The sequence below is a fragment of the Lemur catta genome, chromosome 9 (assembly GCF_020740605.2).
Source record: "Lemur catta isolate mLemCat1 chromosome 9, mLemCat1.pri, whole genome shotgun sequence".
Taxonomy (NCBI): Eukaryota; Metazoa; Chordata; class Mammalia; order Primates; family Lemuridae; genus Lemur; species Lemur catta.
The window spans coordinates 61,448,345-61,467,849 of NC_059136.1; positions in this window are offsets into that span (position 1 = coordinate 61,448,345).

The following is a 19,505-nucleotide window of genomic DNA, read 5'->3' on the forward strand; positions in this document are numbered from 1 at the left end:
ATAATTTATCACAAAGAATATTCATTTATAAACAATGACTTGTTTTGGAATGATAGCAGCTGTCAGTTTGGAGGCCTCGTTTCTCCCTGCTGGGACGGGAGTCTGGCTTCCCCCTTTGTTAAATCACGCGGGGTCGCTGAGTTTGGAATCTGAGGCTGAATGCACTTTACAATGTGTTTATGTTTTGGTGTGTGCATTATTTCATTTTTACTTTGTGGTCATGAGATCCATGTTGCCAGATGCCAAAAGTGCCTCTGGATTAGCCCTCCCGTCTGTGGAGAGGAAATAATCAAGTTCGGAGCTATGATTGCACCTGAAAACACTTGAACCAGAAGAAGTACAAACGTAATCCTCTTCCATGACAGACACACACACATCCTGGTGCTCCTCTGTGTCATCACTTAGGGTTGCCTCAGCAAAAAAGAATCCTGGATCCTCTGCTTTTTTGGAAAATCTATTGCCAGGATGATTTGTACATCTGAAAGTTGTGATTATTTCTCTCCAGTGTCTTGGGCAATTCAGTGTTTTGAGTTCCAAAGAAGATCAGATTGCCTGCTGGGAGTAAAGTGTTGAGCATCCTACGAAACCACTTGATACCTTGCGCCACTTTCACAACTTCTGTGTTGCTAAGAGCCAAAGGTCCCTGACTTCTCTTAGAACTGCCAAGGCTTTCATGAGAGCTTGGAAAGCTGGTGAGAAATTAAGCAGGGGAACTTGCCCAAGTCCTGGAGGCCTTTCATGTCCTGCATCCATTTTTATTACCTGCTGTGGCATTTTCACTCATAGGCCATCTTCGAAAGTTCAACCAAGTTCACTTTCAATGATCACTTACTAACTGTAGCCAACCAGAAGACCTATGTCATGGTCTTCCGGGGTGTTGATTGGGGGTAAAACTGTGTCTCCCCATCAGAAAAAATATGTTGAAGTCCTAACCCCCAGGACTTGTGAATGTGATCTTATTTGGAAATGGGATCTTTGAAGATGTGATGAAACTAAGATGAGATCATTAGGGTGGGCCCTAATCCAATGTGACTGGTGTCCTCATAAGAAGAGGGAAATTTGGACACAGGCACACAAGGAGAATGTCATGTGATGACAGAAGCCAAGATTGAAGTGATGCAGCTGCAAGAATAGCCACCCTGAGAAGCTAGGAAGAAACAAAGAAATCTTCTCTCCTGCAGGTTTTAGAGGGAGCATGGCCATGTGGATACCTAGATTTCAGACTATTAGCCTCCAGAATGTGAGACAATACTCTTCTGTTGTTTTAAGCCACCCCACTTCTGGTACCAAAATCTGTATTAGTTTTCTAGGTCTGCTATAACAAAGGACCACAAACTGGGTGGCTCTCGTGTGTCATAAGGATCAAAAAAGCCCAGTGGAATTCTGCAAATCATGTTCTCCCGTCCTTTTAACACAACTCTCCATGTCTGGTCCTCATCCCAATCTCACAGTCCTCATCCCAACTCTGTGGCTGGCACTCTGGGTGTGACGTCACCACTCCAGGCAGAGGTACTCGGGCTCCTGCTTTCTTTGCCCTGTGTCTTACTGCATCACTCACTGGCCCTCTGCCAAGAAGCAGCAATCGCTTAATGGGATAAATAACTTCCCAGTGGGGTGATTTCTCTATGCTATTCCTTCCAAGGCTTATGCTGACTTAACCCAGACATCATCTTAAGAATTTTCTTCAGAAGCACAAACAGAGTCTCTCAAACACCATGCTGGGCTGGTGGGGAAGATAGTATCAGTAGGCAGTCCCCTTGAGGTCCTCTGAAGCACACAGGTGGTGCCATGTTTTTATTTCCATTTTACAAAGGAATAGATAAGTCAAGGACAAAAGAGCCACTTACCCAGATTATCTCTCTTAGTAGTAATGCTTCAACCATTGCTGTTTTTGCCAAAATAGACTTTGTCTTAGGAGAACATATTTTTCCTTGTAGTCGGAGACCATTTGTGGTTTCTAGTAAGCAGGTCTTCCTAATAGAGGCCTATACTTTTTGTTACTAGAACAGATTTTATATACTGACAAATGGGCTGTAAATGAGATGTAAATTTGTGATGATATTAAGCCAGACTCTCTCATCCTTTCCTTTCGTCTAAGTTGAAGAACACTGGGCCACCTTCATTCGATCTGCCTGTGTGCGGTGCGATGAGTGGTCCGTGAGAACCACATGGCACAGTGAGGCATGCAGTAAATTTCCACTCCTGTTTCCCCTTAAATATAAACTTCCAGCTGTTTTTTTCCACTCCTGAAGTTTTATTCAACTTAATTTCAAATTGTTAGATTAAAGTACGCAGTCTGGGCCTTTTTAGAATGGGGATAGGGAAAGTGGGTTGCAGAGATAGAGAGAGAGACAGAGAGAGGATAAGAGCATCCGGAAATCTGAAAGAATGTGGTACATTTGAAACCTGATAAGCTGCTGCTGGTATTACCAGACCTCATGGTTTGTAACAGCCATGCAATGTTTATGGTTAAAGACATGTGCACCCCTTACACAGGCACAGTGCACTCACACTCCAGGGCAAAACAGGGACATGGCGCTTGGGACTTGAGTCCGGGGCTGGCTAAGCCCTGTGCCTGCACCAAGCTCCATGTGTGGGGACACCATTGGGTTGACATCACCAGATGACCCATTTTAAGTAGCTGCCCAATCTGTAGCTGTAGGATATCCAGGAAGCGTAACACATTGAAATGAATGCAGAAGAAAATATTGAGGAACTCCTGAACTCCTCAGGTGGATCACATTGTAGGGAGGAGCAAATGGACCAGGTGCTTTCTCTAGTGATTACAGCTAGTCAAGCTACCATTTCCTATGCACTTGGCATTGTGCTAAGCACTTGATATGTGATATCTCATTTAATCCTTACAACAACTCTTTGAGATGTATTTTATTACCTCCTTTTTGTAGGTGAAGGAACTAAGTGTTAGAGCTTAGCACACTGTCTGACACGTAGTTGGCCCTTTAATAAATATGTGTTGACTACATGAAGAGAGAGAAAAAAATGTGCTTAGGTTCACATAGTAATTGATGGAGGCCACATTTATACTCACTCTGTGTGGGATTTTCAATTATGCAAACCACTGTACTTTAAACAGAATTTCAGATTGAAATAGTAGAACTGGAGCTAGACTTGCTCAAGTGAAACTCAGGAATCCAAGAATAGTAGCACCGAAATACTTTTTTTGGCACAGTAGAGGAAGGTGGGCTGGTATTTACTGAAATAATAGATTGGGGCAATCAGGGTAGGGCTGTGAACAAGGCAGGAAGGCTCCCTAGGACACAGTTTGGAAGGACACACTTGGCCTTGTATAGGGGCCCTTAGGTGTGGATGAGGTAAGGGTGGGGAGGTTCTGGAACCTTACAGGGTATGAGCATAAGGAATGAATTAGTTGAGTAAGGGCAAATCTGAACCAGCCAATGCAAAGGGATCAGTGATAAAAATCTTGGTTCCTTTCTTCTTTTTCCTGGAGGAAACTGCTATGTCTATATGCTAATGTATGGTTCTTCAGCCCCAGGACCTATTTCAGAATCACAAGAGCAGTGTGGGCAATGGAAGTCTGATTCTAATGAGGTTATCACACCAGCCTATCTGAAGATGACCACTTCAGAGTTCAGAAATAGGCTGTGTCATCGTAAGCAAACATGGCTCTCCAAAAAGCAGCTACTGCTTGAGCCAATGGAAAAAGTATCGTGAGCAGGAAAATGTGAGCCATGTGCCTGTGCCCTGCCCCATTGCCTTCCCGTCTGAGGAATGGCCTGCCCTTTGAAACACTAGGAGTGAGGAGTTTTCATGCAGGGGCTTGAATGCTTTGTGACATGGGAATGTAGAGTTGGCCACTTCTCCAGGAAGGGAGCTGAGTTCAAAGAAGATTTCAGGCCTGGTTGTCACTTCATTGTGTAACTGGTGCCCAGTGGAAGGGGAATGAGTCCAGAGGACCACAGTACCTTTCAAATGTGGTCCCCATAAGGGGGGACAAACAAAATTCCAAGGATCTTCTGTGATCCAAAAAGGCAATGAAGTGGAGATTTGCAAGGAATCACTTCTTGTGCATTGGCTACCTCAGTGCATCATCTAAACAGATAAAGAGAACATACCCAGTCTCCCTGTTGTACATGGCTGGTTGCCTATGCAGCATTTGTTCTCTCTTTTCTTCACAATGATATCCCAGTTCTGTTCCTATGATTTAGGGAAAGTTACCCCATTTCTAACTTCAGAGGTGAGACTCAGTTAATTCAAGCCAGCTGTGAGAATCTAATCTACTTATTAGTGAATCTAATTTGTGAGAATGAGGCATATGACCTACTTCTGGCCTAGGAGAGGGTTACTGGAGACTTGAGGGCAAATTCTTCTTTGTCCTTAAGAAAGCAGGATGGAAGCCAGCATTTTCTTTTCAAAGGAGTGAATAAGGAAGGGTGATCCCCTACCTCTTGCTATTGGCTGCCATCTTATGGCCAGAAGGAAAGTCAGATTCAGGTTAAACCTAACAAAAGGAAGAGAGCAGAGACTCACAGAGAAATGGAACTCTGAGTATACCATGAGGAGAACCTGTTTACCTCTGAACTTCCAGCTACTCAGCCAATGTAACTGCTTGATGTTTTAGCCAGCTCAAGTCAGATTTCTGCTACTAGCAGCTGAAAGCTTCTGGATTGACAAGCTGTGGAATTGGTAATAACATGAGAGAGAGCGAAGGAAGTGGTAGTCAGTAGTTAAGGTGAAGGATGCGTATGAAAGGGAAGATGGGGATTGAAAGATAAGGCAAAATCCACCTTAAATAGCTGGTTAGGATACTTGGGACTCTTTGTCAAGCTTACCTTGCATTTTTGTTTTTAATGGTTGTAGGTAAAAGGAGGAATGACAGGTGTCAAAGTTCCTTTTGCCCAGTGGATCATGGCCAAGGATTTGTCCAAATCTAAAAGTACAGCCTCTATATCACGGTCAGCTGGGAGTAAAGAACAGGTGATGAGTGCATGCTGGAAGAAACAGATGAAATGGCTCTGCCCATCGGCCTGAAAAATTATGTGGTCCCCTTCCTCACCTCGATGTATAGTGTACCCTCAGCCTACAAGGTAGATTTACATAACTATCCAGAGACTGGGAATGTTTTTTATTTCAAAATATTAAGGGAGTACAAATGTTTAATTTACATGGATCACATTTATAATGCTTGAGTCTGACTATGGGTGTGCCCATCACCCAAATAGCATTCATTGTACCCATTAGGTAGGTTTTTGCCCCTCCCCCCTCCTCCCTCCCTCCTGGTTGATTTCCACTGAGTTTTACTTTCCTCTGTGCACATGTGTGCTCATCGGTTGTTTACAATTTAAAAGTGAGTACATGTGGTGTTTGTTTTTCCATTCTTGTTTCACTTACAAGAATGGTCTCCAGTTCCATCCAGATTGTTGCAAAAGGTTCATCTTTTTTATGGCTGAGTAATACTCCATTATATACATATACCACATTTTATTAATCCACTCATGAATTGATAGGCACTTGGGTTGATTCCACATCTTTGCAACTGTGAATCATGCTGCAATAAACATTCACATGCAGGTGTCTTTTTGATGAAAAGTCTTCTTTTCCTTTGGGTAAATGCCCAACAGTGGGATTGTTGGATCGAATGGTAGGTCAACTTTTAGTTCTTTAAGGTATCTCCACACTGTCTTCAATAGAGGCTGAATTAATTTGCAGTCTCACCAACAGTGTAGAAGCGTTCTTTTCTCTCCACATCCACACCAGCATCTATGTTTTTGGACTTTTTAATAAAGACCATTCTGACTAGAGTAAGGTGATATCTCATTGTGGTTTTAATTTGCATTTCCCTGATGATTAGTGACATTGGCCTCATTAATATTCCATCTACGGCCATCTGCAGAGTAGTTGGTTGATGATTTTCCAGATCTTACCTCATAGTTGTGCCAATGATTCACAGAACCAGTAACTTATTTTCTATACTAAACAAACAACCAATCAATTGTATACATGAACACACACACACACACGCACACAAAAGTAGGGAGGGAGAGAGAAAGAAAGAGAGGAGAATTGTATTAATGTCAGTGCTGTTTCCTAAGTCTGTACAGGAATGCCACTTTGGCTACTACAACACTTAAATATCATTTTCTGAGTGTGAGTTTGCTTTATGTAATATTAAGGTCTAAAAAAGAATAGTAAAATGGAATCCCTATATGTTAAGAAGTGCCAAAGAGCCCCACAATTCCAACCATGACATGTGCTGAGACCTTGAGTATAGAGGTTCCCAACTGTTCTTGCCATGGCATGAGTGATGAATGATGTTCACATGCAGGACACATTCCCATTATGTCCCTATGCACAATTCCAGGGGTCCTTGAAGTAACATGAACCCTTTTGCTCCAGCTCAATAAAGCATATCAGAGAATGCAGTGGTTTAAAGTGACATTAATATCGGGCTAAACTGGAGGCTACTAAAAAGGGAATCATTCACAAACTTTAATACTTGAACTATTATTAGCTACAAATCACTTGCAACATATCCCTCAACACTCAGGTATACTCATACCTCTTGTATTTCTACAATGAAGTTTATTTTTCTTATTTAACCCCAGTGCCTATTTATTAAGTTAGCAGATATTGTTCATTTGATTTTGAGAAGTCTTTTCCTTATAAATGCTAACATGTAACCCCAAATATTTCACATCACTCCACAAAGGTAACTTTGTGTTTAAATTTTCTATATGGCTCAGGACTTAATAAAAAAAACTATTCAGAAATGTGTTAATTTGAGTCTATAAAGAAAGAAAATTTATTACAGAAACTGGATTGGTAGAAGCAATTGATTCCATTATATTAATATTGTGAGAAGTAGCAGAATGCTGAATAACTAAGATTTCAATGGCCTTTTTTTTTTTTTTTTTTTTTTCAAAAAAAGCAAATTTGGGGTTTGATAGAGTTTAGATATAAATGGACCTGTCTCCTGTGGGACAGTTAGGGAAAGCATTCACCATATGACATGGTAACTCTTATCTGGGCAGTGAGGGTAGCCTTAGGTGGCCCAGGTCTTTTGGCTTCTGGTCTGGGGGAGGCTCTTGGTGGATTGGCATGATGCCAGTATCCACACAGCTGCAGAGATAGTGACTGCTTCTTTCACTCGTCCATGCTAAGAATGGACTTGCCCTTGTGGTCGCCTGTATACCCTCTCCCCAACTGAGAATAAAGCTACCTGAGGGGTGAATGCTGGGAGAACTCCCGGAACTTGAGTTCTTCCTCCTGTCCCCAAGAGCTCTTGTTTCTCATTTTTCTGCTCCTGGTTGACAGGTGGATAAAACCCAGCACAGTGGAAGTCACAGGAGGAATTCCATCTAGCCCCACACTCTCTAAGTCAGCCAGTTGGTCTGACTACAGAGAAATGAAGCCCACCCTTCATCTGAATTAATGCCATAAAATATGTTTAATTGCAGCCAGCCGATGCACACACACACTCAAAAACACAGTCACTCACACTCACATGCCACCACAATAACAGCTCGATCAAACGAGCACTGTGAATGAGTGGAGACATTTTGCCAAACCCACAGTGAACTGAAGTACCAGGGGATTTGGAATTTGGAATTTGGAATTTGGAACCTCCCTCCCTCCCCCACCCCACACTCTAATTGCACCCTTTCAACCCCAGGGAGTGGAGCATGTCATCTCTTGGATAAACAATATTTCTTAATATTCAGGGAAGAAGGGTTCAACAAGGCACACCAATGCAGAGCCTGTGAAACATGACAACCCTGACAAAAGAAGATTTGGTCAGTTAAGTGTAAATGAATCAGAAACAGATGGATGATATTTTTGTTAAAATACACATGGGTTTTAAAATTAAGAGGGTGAAGGGGGGTTGCAGAGACAGCTTTGGCAAAAATGTCTTGAGCTCTGCTGGACCCTAAGGAATCGTTCAATGAACCCAGAATACATCCAGGGTCAATGTTCTATCATTAATGGATAACATACAGTCCATGACCACACACAAGCCATGAAATAGAAATAATCCTAATAAATACAGGCATGCATCAGCAAGATTTTCAGTTTGTGGTAAAAATAAAATAGCTCATATTATGTCACAGAATGGCATGACATGTATCCCACAAGCCAGCAGGTAACTTGGTCTTGGAATGTGAAAAGGATGAAGGTGTTTTCTGCACTTCATGCCTTCCTGGGGTCTAGGCACTCTCCTTTTACAGTCTTCCACGGGGTATGAAGAAGCAATGCTTTCAAATTCTAATTTGCTCTTCTTTTCTTTTTTCTTTACTAATTGAAAACTGACAGCAAAAATACCCCCAACCACAAATATCTAGAAGAAAACGGGGACATTCGGACAGACTGAAATGCTTTGAGTTTTACGAGCTCTAATAAGGCTAATCAAGGCTCCGGAAAGAATTTTGTTTCATGGTGGACTCAACCAAACAATGAGCTGGACCTTCAGTGGCTGACCAGAGGGAGAGGCCCGGGGGCCCGGGCCCTGACGAACTGCCAGTCAATTTGGGTGAGCCCATGTCGCAACGTCTTTCCATGGTGACGCAGTCATGGCGGAACTTGGGCACCATCCGTTGCTTGGCCTTTAGGCCGCTGTCAGTTGCCGGTCACGGCAAGTTCTAAATAAGCCTCCCTGAAGTTCTCCAAGCTGAGTTTATCCCTGTGAGTTTGTTTCCTGAGGAGTTTGCTGTACAGGCGAGGCCCGTTTCCCACCTCTTTTCTTCAGGGCAGTGTTACCCAGCCAGGGCTGCGGGGGGTCAAGAGGTAGGGGGTGGGAGAGGAGCACACATGGAGGGGCTGCTCCTTTGCAGGGAGAGCAAAGGAGAGCCAGAGACAAACAACAGGCGGTTCCATGTAGCATTACTGCCAGTGCCAAATTCCTCCACGCTGGGAAGAAGGGGAGCTGGCTCCTGTCCTCACCCACCCTTCATTCCCTCAAGCTCCTGGGGAACAGGAAGGTTCCTCCAGAGGACTGGCTGAGCCTCCCTGGCCTCCCCTTGCCCTGACGGCAAAGCTGCTCTGAGGTGGGTGGGCCTTACCTGGGCCTGGGCAGGTGCCACTGCTGTGGGTGTCTCCACAGGGGACTGGGAGGAGCAGGACTTCCTCTTCAGTGTCCCCTCCGTTCCTAACCTGCTTTCTCTCTCTCCCCCCTCAAGTGTCTTCCGTAATTTTTTTTCCCCTGACATCCTAGAGATTTCTTCAACTTCTCAGGGGAAAAAGATCATAAATTCTTCAGGCATGGGGACTGTGTCTAACCTCGTTTTATAACCTTAGTCCCAACGCAGTGCCTAGCACATAACGGGCCCGCCACACGTTTGGAAACAGAATCCTAAGACTGCGAACCTCCCAGGCCCTAAAGTGTGCTGTGCTGGGGCATGAAAGGGTGTGACCCTATGTCCTTTCTCAGTCCCTTGACTTTTCGTTTACTCCCTCCTCTGGCAGGTGCGTGTTTTCACAGGCTCTCCCTCTGGAGTGCCACGGACCCCACACAACCGCATTGCACAAGACAGTCCCTCCTTACGCAGGCAACCCCAGAAGTGTGTCAACTTGAAGCCTCAAAGTCTGTGCCACATCCCATTCCTTCCATTCTGGAAAACCCGAAAAGTGTCCAATACTCTGCTGCTAATGTGGCCTGAGAGCTAATGGATTACTTAGCCATGTCTCCCAGATGACATACTTCCATTAGAGACCATGGCCTAAGTCGAGGAGAGACTCCAGTGGTGGGAGCTCCAGGCACCACTCTGCCATCCTTGGGGCCAGCTTTCCAGGGCCCTGGTTCAGCAGGGAAGTGGTTGGGGCATGAGAAAGGGGTAGCCTCTTGGTCACACAGACCTGGGTTTCTTTCTGGGTTCTCCCACTTACTTGCTGTGGAAAAGTAGGCAATTTGCATAACTTCCCAGAGTCCATTGGATACCAGTACTCATCCTTGGGGTTACCGCGAGGATTAAATAAATGATATATGCAAATCTAGCACAGTGCCAGGCACCAAGAAAGCCAAGTTCCTTTCTTTCAGTTATTCATTTGCTGCTACAGTCACGTATTAGTAAAAGCCTAGTCCTGCCAGGCTCTGTGATTGTGCTACAAAGATACGGCATTTGCCATTGGCTTGGAAGTGGAGGACAGGGGGCTCCCCACTTCTCAAACAGGCCCCATCTTACCTGAGTGGTCTCTTGCCAACCAGATGCTGTGTGGCTGCTGGGGCTGGGCGAGTTCTCCTTCTGCATGCATTTCTGGGACGAGTCCTCATCTGCACACCGTGGATCTTGCGGGCTCTCCAGGATTGAGGGCACACCTCTCTCCCTGGGGCTGCTGGCCACACATCTTCCCGGTGTGAGTCCAGCTTCCCAGAGACAGGGAGCAGAGCATCCCGGCTTCCTTTTCCCAAGAGGCAGAACCCCACAGCTACCGGTCATGTCTCTAGCACCCTCAGGCACCAGTCGGGCATCGCCTCAGGAGAAGAGGAGGGTGGAGCAGGCCGGGAAGCTAGACTGAGAGCCCAGCGCCTGGAGCGTGGATCTCTGCTGACCGGCTCGCTGCCGCGCTAATAAATATCAAACCCTTCAACAGGCAAATAAATTATCCCCAACTGCTAGGCAAAACAGTCTTGATAAATTGTCATTTTAGCCAACAGTGTTTAAAGTAAAATCAGTAAAGTGTGAGTAATGACGGCTGAGTCAAAAGTCCTGTACTAAACACAATGGTCTGAGGAGAGCAGGGGCAGCGTTCAGAGAAAAGTGAATGCAAGTTTAACTAAAACAACTCTTGTTCAGAAAGAAAAAAAATTTAAAAAAAAAAAAAAAAGGAGTTGGGATTTATTATCCTATTAGTTTTTTTTTTCTTTTTTCTTTTTTTTTTCCCTGTAGCAGCAGCTCTCAGGGTGTCCTGGGCATAAAGTCAAAATCTCCATTTACCAGAGATGTTTAGAAAATATGCTCTTAAAAGTGGGAACTACCAAGTTTTTGACTGGACAACATAAATACGGTTGAATTCTTTCAGTATAGTGAGGAATCCTGAAAAAGCTGCAGTTCTTAAAAGAGCAGTCTGGGAGGGATTTCTGGGTGAGGGAAATCTGGAGGTTTTTTTTTCTTAGGGGGAAAAAAACCCACAGTGGTCGGTCACTTATGTGACCCTGTATTTCAATATTTATACATTATCCTGTATAATGTCCAGCCAAACCTCACTAATTCTAACCGAATTAGAAAAGATCTGAATGATGGGAAGGTAAGGGTGATATATTAAGTGAACTGGCTTTAATGTCCTAGAATCATGATAATAACCATAGATAACACGTATTATTGAGAACTTGCTGTGTTCTAGCCCCTTTGTGAAACGTTTTATATCACTTAAACATTAAGTAACTTTCCTAGAGACATATAGGTGGCAAGTGGTGGAGTCAGGATTTAAACTCGTCTGCCTGTTTCCAAATCTGCACTCTTAACCACTGTGCATATGACCTCTATTGTCAATCTTTTTTATTTATTTTTATTTTTTTATTTTAGCTTATTATAGGGGTACAAAAGTTCAGGTTATATATATTTCTCATGTCCTGCCCATGCCCCCTGAGTCAGAGCTTCAAGCGTGTCCATTCCCCAGACAGTGTGCACTGCACTCATCATGTAGTTCTACCCCCATCCCCTCCCCCCAGCCCCCACCTCAGTCCAATACCCAATTGGTGTTATTCCCAAATGTGCACTTAGGTGATGATCACGGAAACCAATCTTTAAATTCTATTATAACCTGGCACATAGGATTACTCAAAATAATAAACAAGTGTGCCAAATGGGCATCTTATGGGCTCATGTTTTATGATGATGGAAATTTCATTAGTAATATTAATAATTGGCATATTGACTGTTAATCAGCAAATGTGCAAATAGCTAAGGTGTTAGCTGCTTATAAATGGTTTATTTTCAAGGACACAATGACCATGCACTCTTCTTTATGTTATAGGTATTATTAACTTTAATTAGTTAAGGATTTGAGGCAGCTTAATACATGTGTACATTACAAAAGAGCACACATCCCTTCCTCAGATCTAAAGTCAATCCTTCCACCTTTGCTCTTGAGTCCATCTCCTTCAACTTTCTCACAGAGGACTCTCACCAATAGTCAAAGATCACCTCTTGTCTCCTCTTCATCTTAGCCCTTTCTCGCTGTAATGGTCAGCTATTGCTGTTTTGTATGTCCAACACATTTTGGGAACTCTTTCTCCCACACCCCACATGAATGGTGTGGGTGCCAACCAAAAGAACTTGTGTTCTCTGCCACAGGAGAGAACATGCGCATGATACAGGCTAGCCAATCAGAATGTCCTATGTCCCTGGACACCATGATCCCCAAGTGGCCACATGCTCCAAGCATGACCAGAGTCTTTTAAACAGAGATTTGTATAAATGCTAGTAGAGAGAGAGGAGAGGGGATCACTTGCTTTTAGACATTGCAAATTCTAAAACCTTGTAAAACTACAGCTGATCATAGATATCTGTACATAGACATGGATGGATCCTAATCATGAAGACAATGCAGAGGAAATCTGGGCTGAGAAATGTTGAGAGGGATCCCTGAAAACATGTTTTGAGCAATCCTCCCACTGCCTTAGATTCAATGAACTTTTTTTTTTCTGATGACCACAGATGATAATTTAAATAGCTATTATGCTAGATTGTTACCCCAAATACTAGTGGAATTTTAACAGTCTTCCTCCCAGTGAAGTCAGATTTCCAATCCTAAATTCTCTCCATTTGTATGGGGGCCTGAGCAAATCAGTCATGGGTACAAATTCTAAACAAGTCCAGGTTCTTGGCGGTAAGAGCTTTAGCAGGATGGATTTATTGTTCAGGTTTTTGGTTGCTAAATTTTACAGAAAAGCATTAATGGAAAGAACTTTGGGTAGTCCACAGAATTCATCAAAAGCTAGAACACTAAATTAGACAATGGATAAGGATCAAAAGAAACTTGGTCACAGAGAACAGCCAATGCCTTCCCCTGGGAACAGTCTGACTGGAGAGTCATCACCAGCATTGCAGTTGGGCATTTGCTGCCTCTGTCACTCCTCTGTAGTTGGACAAATATCCTTTTGTTATCCCTGCATTATTATGTCAACTCTTGTCAGAATCAAAGTCCTGGAGGGTAGCATACTACTGTTTCAGTCTAAGTCCTAGACTGACTCCTGTTCCTATTAAGTAGTTTTGTGTTTATGTTCGTGAGGGATGTTGGTATATAGTTTTCTATCTTTATTTTCTGCCGTCAGGGTAATTTTGGCCTCATAAAATGAATTGAGAAATGTTCTCTCCTCTTCTTTAATCTGAAAGAGTTCATGTATAATTGATATTACTTCTTCCAAATATGTGGTAGAATTCACCAGTAAAGCTATCTGAGCTTGGTTTGGACTTATCTTTTTGAGAGGGGTTTAATGAACAAATCCAATCATTTAAATGACAGAGGACCATTCAGATTTTCTATTTCTTTTTGTGTCAGTTTTGGTAATCAGTGTCATTCAAGAAATTTGTCTATTTTACCTAAATTGTCGAGTTAATTGGCACAAAATCCACAATATTTCTTTATTATCCTTTGAATATCTGTATGATCTCTGTGATGCCCCCTTTTTCCGGGTCAATCTGCCTAGAGGTTTGTCAATTATTAATCTTTTCAAAGAACCAAGTTTTGGTTATAATGATATTTTCCTACTGTTTTTCTGTTTTCTATTTCATTAATTTCTATTCTTATTTTTATTTTGTTTACTTTGGATTTCATTAACTTTTATTCTACTTTTATAAGGTATATCCCACAGATTTCAATGTGCTTTTATTTTTAACCATTTCAAAATCATTTTTTATCTTGTGTTTTCTTCTTTAACCCAGCGTTTATTTAGAAATATGTTATTAAGATCCAAGTATTTGAGAATTTTCCAGATATCTTTCTGTTATCAATTTCTAGTTTTATTCTTTTGTGGTCAGAGAATATACATTGTATAATTTCAATCATTATCAATTGAGGTTTGCTTTATAGTCCAAAATATGATCTATTTTAGTAAATCTTTCTTGCACACTCAAAAAAATGTGTTTTAAGCCATTATTGGTGGAATGTTTGATAAATATCAATTAGGATGAGTTAGTTGGTTGATAACATTTTTAAACATCTTATATTCCCTTACTAATATTCTGTCTACTTGTTTTTTCAATTACTGGGAGAGGACTGTTGAAATTTTCAGCAATAATTAGGGATTTGTCCACTTCTACTTTCAATTTTATTAGTTTTACTTCATGAATTTTGAAGTTCTGTTATTAGGCATACACATTTTTTATTATTATGTAGTCTTTATCATTATAAAATATACACCTTTATTCACTGTAATATTTCTTGTTTTAAAGTCTACTTTAGTCAGATACAATGTAGCCACTCTAGCTTAGTGTTTGCATAATATCTCTTCCATCTTTTTACTTTTTTTGAAAAGAAGTAAACCTATATTTATTTACAGATGACAAGATTTGGAATGTAGTCCATAAAAACAACAACAAAATCCAAACCCTATTAGAACTAATAAGCAAATTCAGAAAGATTACAGGATAAAGGTATAATATTCAATTGTATTTCTATATGTGAACAATGAACAAACTGAAAATGAGATTAAGAAGATAATTGCATTCATTATATCATCAAAGAGAATAAAATACTTAGGAATAACTTTAATAAATGAAGTACATGACTTATATATTGAAAACTACAAAACATTGCCGACAAAACTTAAAGAAGATTTAAATGGAAAGAGACATTTCACGTTCATGAATTAGAAGGCTCAATACTGTAAATCACTTTGGGGATTTTAGCAATTATTTCATGAGATAGTGCCTTATTTTTTCTAGCGATGTTGAAAATTCTGGATCTATTCTTCATATTTTAACTCCCCACCTCCCTGAAACAACTCTATGTTGTCCTTTTCATTTTGGCACAACATTTAGTCCAAATTTCAATTCATTCATTTTTTCCTCCTCTGTGCCAGGAAATATACTGAATTTTTATTTCAACAATTTTCTTTTCCAGCATCTTCAATTGGTGTTTTTGTTTCAAAATCATTTTTTTCTGTTTCATATATGTAATAGCTACCTTATGACTCTGATGTTATTAATTATGCTTACATTATCAACTTTATAATTATACTAATTATATCTCTCAATGCCTCAATATCTTCATCTTCAGTAGGAGGGGATTACAAATCTCACCATATTCATATATTTCTTGTGAAGATTAAGTGAGATAATGCATGAAGAGTCCTCAGAACAGCTTGAGGTTCTCTGCCATCTAGAACATTTCCTCTTCCTAGTGAGCCCCGTTGAGAGAAGAGCAGAATAGTTGCAGGGGTTCATGCTCCCCACTTTTTCAAGTGAGAGTGGGGAATTGATGAGGTTTGCTGCTGGGCAAGGGTACCTGGGTTGCATCTCTTCTGGTCTTGGATACCTCCCGTTTCTTCCAGAAAAAAATAGCCATGTAGGGTATTGCCCAGTCTCTCTGCCCTAAACATGGCTACTATCACAGGAAATGTTCATTCTTTTTCCACTAACTAGCTCCTGAGCGTTGTTAGGGAAGAATTGCTGAGGCCAACTGGCTTTTCTATTGTTATGTCAGTACCCTAACCAATTCCATAGTCAGTTGCCCCATCCCTCTTCCTGATCCGAGCTTTCTTGCTGGTTGTGAACCATCATGTCTTTCCCATCATTTGAGGTAATCCTTTTCTGAAGATTCTTAAACATATTGTGAATGATCTCTTCTCTGTATAATAAATCCCATCTATCTCTCAGGGACACCTCACTGATAATTTCCCCTCTTACTTTTGAGTGCTCAGAGTATTGGTTATTTATTTTTGTGTAATAGACCACCTCAACAGTTAGTGGTTTAAATCACTCACGCTTGTTTAGTTCATGGGTCAGCAATTTGGGCTAGCTCAGGTGGTGGCTGGGCTGATTCTGGCTGGCTAACCTCAGTCAAGAATCTGCTGGCAGCTGTCTGGTTAGCTGGGGGTCGGCGGTGCTAAGATGTTTCAGCTAGAATGGCTTGTTTATGCTCTGCATGGTGTCCTGTCATCCAGCAGTCTAGGCTAGGCCTGCTCACATGGCAGAAGTAGTAGGGATTTCAAGAGCAGGAGCAGAAGCACATATTTAAGGCATCTTGATGCCCAGACTTAGAGCCTGCACAGTGTGGCTTCCACTGTATCCTATCAGCCAAAGCAAGTTTCAAAGCAAGTCCAGATTCAAGGAGTGAAGAAATAGGCTCCACCTGATAGGAGGAACTGCAAAGAACTGGGTCATTTTTACAACCTACCACATTTTGATATATAGAAATTTCTTTTGTCTATAACTTCTAAGTGTCTTTATCCCAGTGGCAGTGGTGAGCTTTATTAACACTTCTCCATATATGCAGTTCGTTATTTTCTATTTCATTCTGTAATTCCATCTGAAATTTATCTTTGTATATAAGACATCTTTCTAATACATTTTCTTCTAAAATGTATACATATCCAAATTTCAAATTATTTTTTAAAAATTATTTTATGATTATTTTAGAGAGGTACTTTGATTGCCTATTGAGTTTTTATAGCTAGTTGGGTCTATTTCTACACTCCTGTTTTATTGAATAGTTTTTATTTTGATTAAGTACCCCCATTTGAATTATTGTTTCTTTATGATAGATTTTTTTTCCCTAGCTATTTTTTTTTTATTTCAGAATATTATGGAGATACAAATGTTTTGGCTACATGGATTGCTTTTGTACTGTTTGAGTCAAAGTTATAAGTGTGCCCATCACCCAGGTAGTGTACACTGTACCCATTAAGCATGATTTCACCTAGCCCCTCCGTCCCCCTCCCACCTGCATGATTTCTGTTTAGTTTTACTGTGCACGTGAGTGCTGATCGGTTAGTTCCAATTTAATAGTGAGTACATGTGGTGTTTGTTTTTCCATTCTTGTGATACTTCACTTACAAGAATGGTCTCCAGTTCCATCCAGATTGTTGCAAAAAGGTTATTAATTCATTTTTTTTTTTGCGGCTGAGTAGTACTTCATGGTATATATATATCTCATTTTATTCATCCACTCATGAATTGATGGGTACTTGGGTTGATTCCACATCTTTGTGATTGTGAGTTGTGCTGCAATAAACATTCTAGCGCAAGTGTCTTTTTGATAAAATGATTTTTTTCCTTTGGGTAAAAACCCATTAGTGGGATTTCTGGATGAAATAATAGGTTTTTAATGACCAATAGAAGAAAATATCCTTATTGTACTTTTTTTTCAGATATTTTGTCATGCTTACATGTATTTTTCTCATTGTAAACTATTATTGTGCCCTCAAATTCCATAACTATATTGATATTGTGTTCAATTACAAAAAGTCAATTTTTAATCTATATATTTACAATGTTGAAAAGACAGTAATATTTAGATTTTTAAAATAAACTTTCTAAATTTCTTTTATTAAGTTTACTCCTGCTGGGCTTCTTTGCTTTGCTCTGGAATTTAATTAGTACACCATTGAGAATAAAATCAGCCAATTACAGAATCTGTTGAACAAATTAATTTTATTTTACAGACTTTTGATGTGGTGATTTCATTAGATTTTAAAATATTAAATCATAATTATATTTCTAAAATAGCAGTAGTTGGTTGTGATGTTCTTGCTTTTAAATTTTTGCTGAACTATATTTCAGTTAAAATATTAATTAAAATCTAGAGATTTTTATATAGTTATAAAAATAAAAATGCTCAATACAGTATGTATTTTTTTGCTTATTCTTCTATTTTTAATATTTTTTGCTGCCTGTATTTTTTGGTTATAGATTTTTAGATGCATACAAACCTAATTTTTTTAGAAAGCTGTATCTTTATAATTACCTATGTCTGCCATCACAACATGATGATCTTTTATATACAGAAGTTTATTAATATTCAAGTATATTATATTTTAAACTATTGACTTTGTGTTTTATGTGTATCTCTAAACTCATACATGGATTTCAATAATCAAATAGTAAATTTTTTGATGTGTGAATGAAATGATTTTATGTTCTTTATTTTGTTTGTCTTTTATCTTCCTATTTTATGTTTTTTAAGGTAGGAATTCCATATTTCTTCCTTTGTATTATGAATTTTGATGGACTGTAATGTTTTCTTTTTCATATTAGAATAATTTAAAAGTTAAATGTCCTATATTACCGTTACTTATGATTAATTTTAAACAGGCCATACACATTCTTAATTGCAGTAGTCATTAACTTATTACTATAAATTTAGCCACAATTACTTTTGGCAAGTGTTTTGTAGTCTAATATTAGATTAGATCTATACATTTAAACACAATTACTTTGGTATCTTCTCTGTGGAGGATAAAACATTCTTGTGTTCTGTAACTCCCCCTTTCTCCTATTCATTATTTGCTCAATTTGAGGTGCTTATGTCCTCATTATTTTTGATTGATTTTGCCCTACTTTTGTTTAAACAATTACTTCCATTAGTTAGATATTTCAGCAATATCAGTCTCCTTTCCCCCATTTGCTTTTGTTCTATTAGTATAAACTTGCTACCTTTTCCTATTAACATTTGATTATTTTTAGAAGAAAAAAAAGAAAAATTGGTTTTATTGGGTACCATACCTCATTTCTGCATCAGCTTTCTCATTCTAGGATTTCTTCTTATGCCCCTGCCCTAAGGGTTGGTGAGCTGCTTAGCACCTCGTGTGATCTCCGCAGAGAAGGTATTCTGAATGTTCTCTAAAAGATTGATCATTTGAAAATTTTTGTCTTTAACTACAATTCACAGCTTGGTTGTTTATAACATTCTTAGATTGGGTTCTTATTTTCTTTTTTTTAGAATTCTGAAGCTCTAACTCCATTATCTTGGGATAGCAGTCAAGAAACCTGAAAAAGTTCTAATAGTGGCTCATTTAAAATGGAGAAATTTTTATTCTTAAGTTATAAAAATTTTAATAGCTACCTTTAGAGTGAGTTTCTGTTTATTGAACTGGAGACAGTGATACTTCTATTAATTTAATTAATTTATAGTTCTCCTAAAAATTCCAGATTTTTAAAAATTATACTTTATTAATTCTGCCTTTCAGGTACTTTTATAGTCTACACATTGGATTTCTGTTCTTCTTCCATATTTTTCATGTTTTTTTGCATTCTTTTGGTCTTAATATTAATTATATTTATTGAGCCCCCAAGAATGTATATTTTAAAAATCTTTAACAAGTGTTACTCCTGGAAGATTTGTATTAGAGCCGGTGTTGACCTTGCTGCTCTTTTAGTTTTGTTCTTTTACTTTTGACTTACAAAAATTTTCTTTAAAAATATTTTTAATCCTCTTCCCCCTTCCTTTTATTTATTTACTGTTCCTGAGGATGCAGAGAATTAAAACACCTAGGAACCGTAAGTGACCATCGGGAAAGTCACATTTTAAATCCAGTGCTGTTCCCTTTCAACAATCTCCCCAAGCGAAACTTCCTCAGCTTCCAAAGTCTG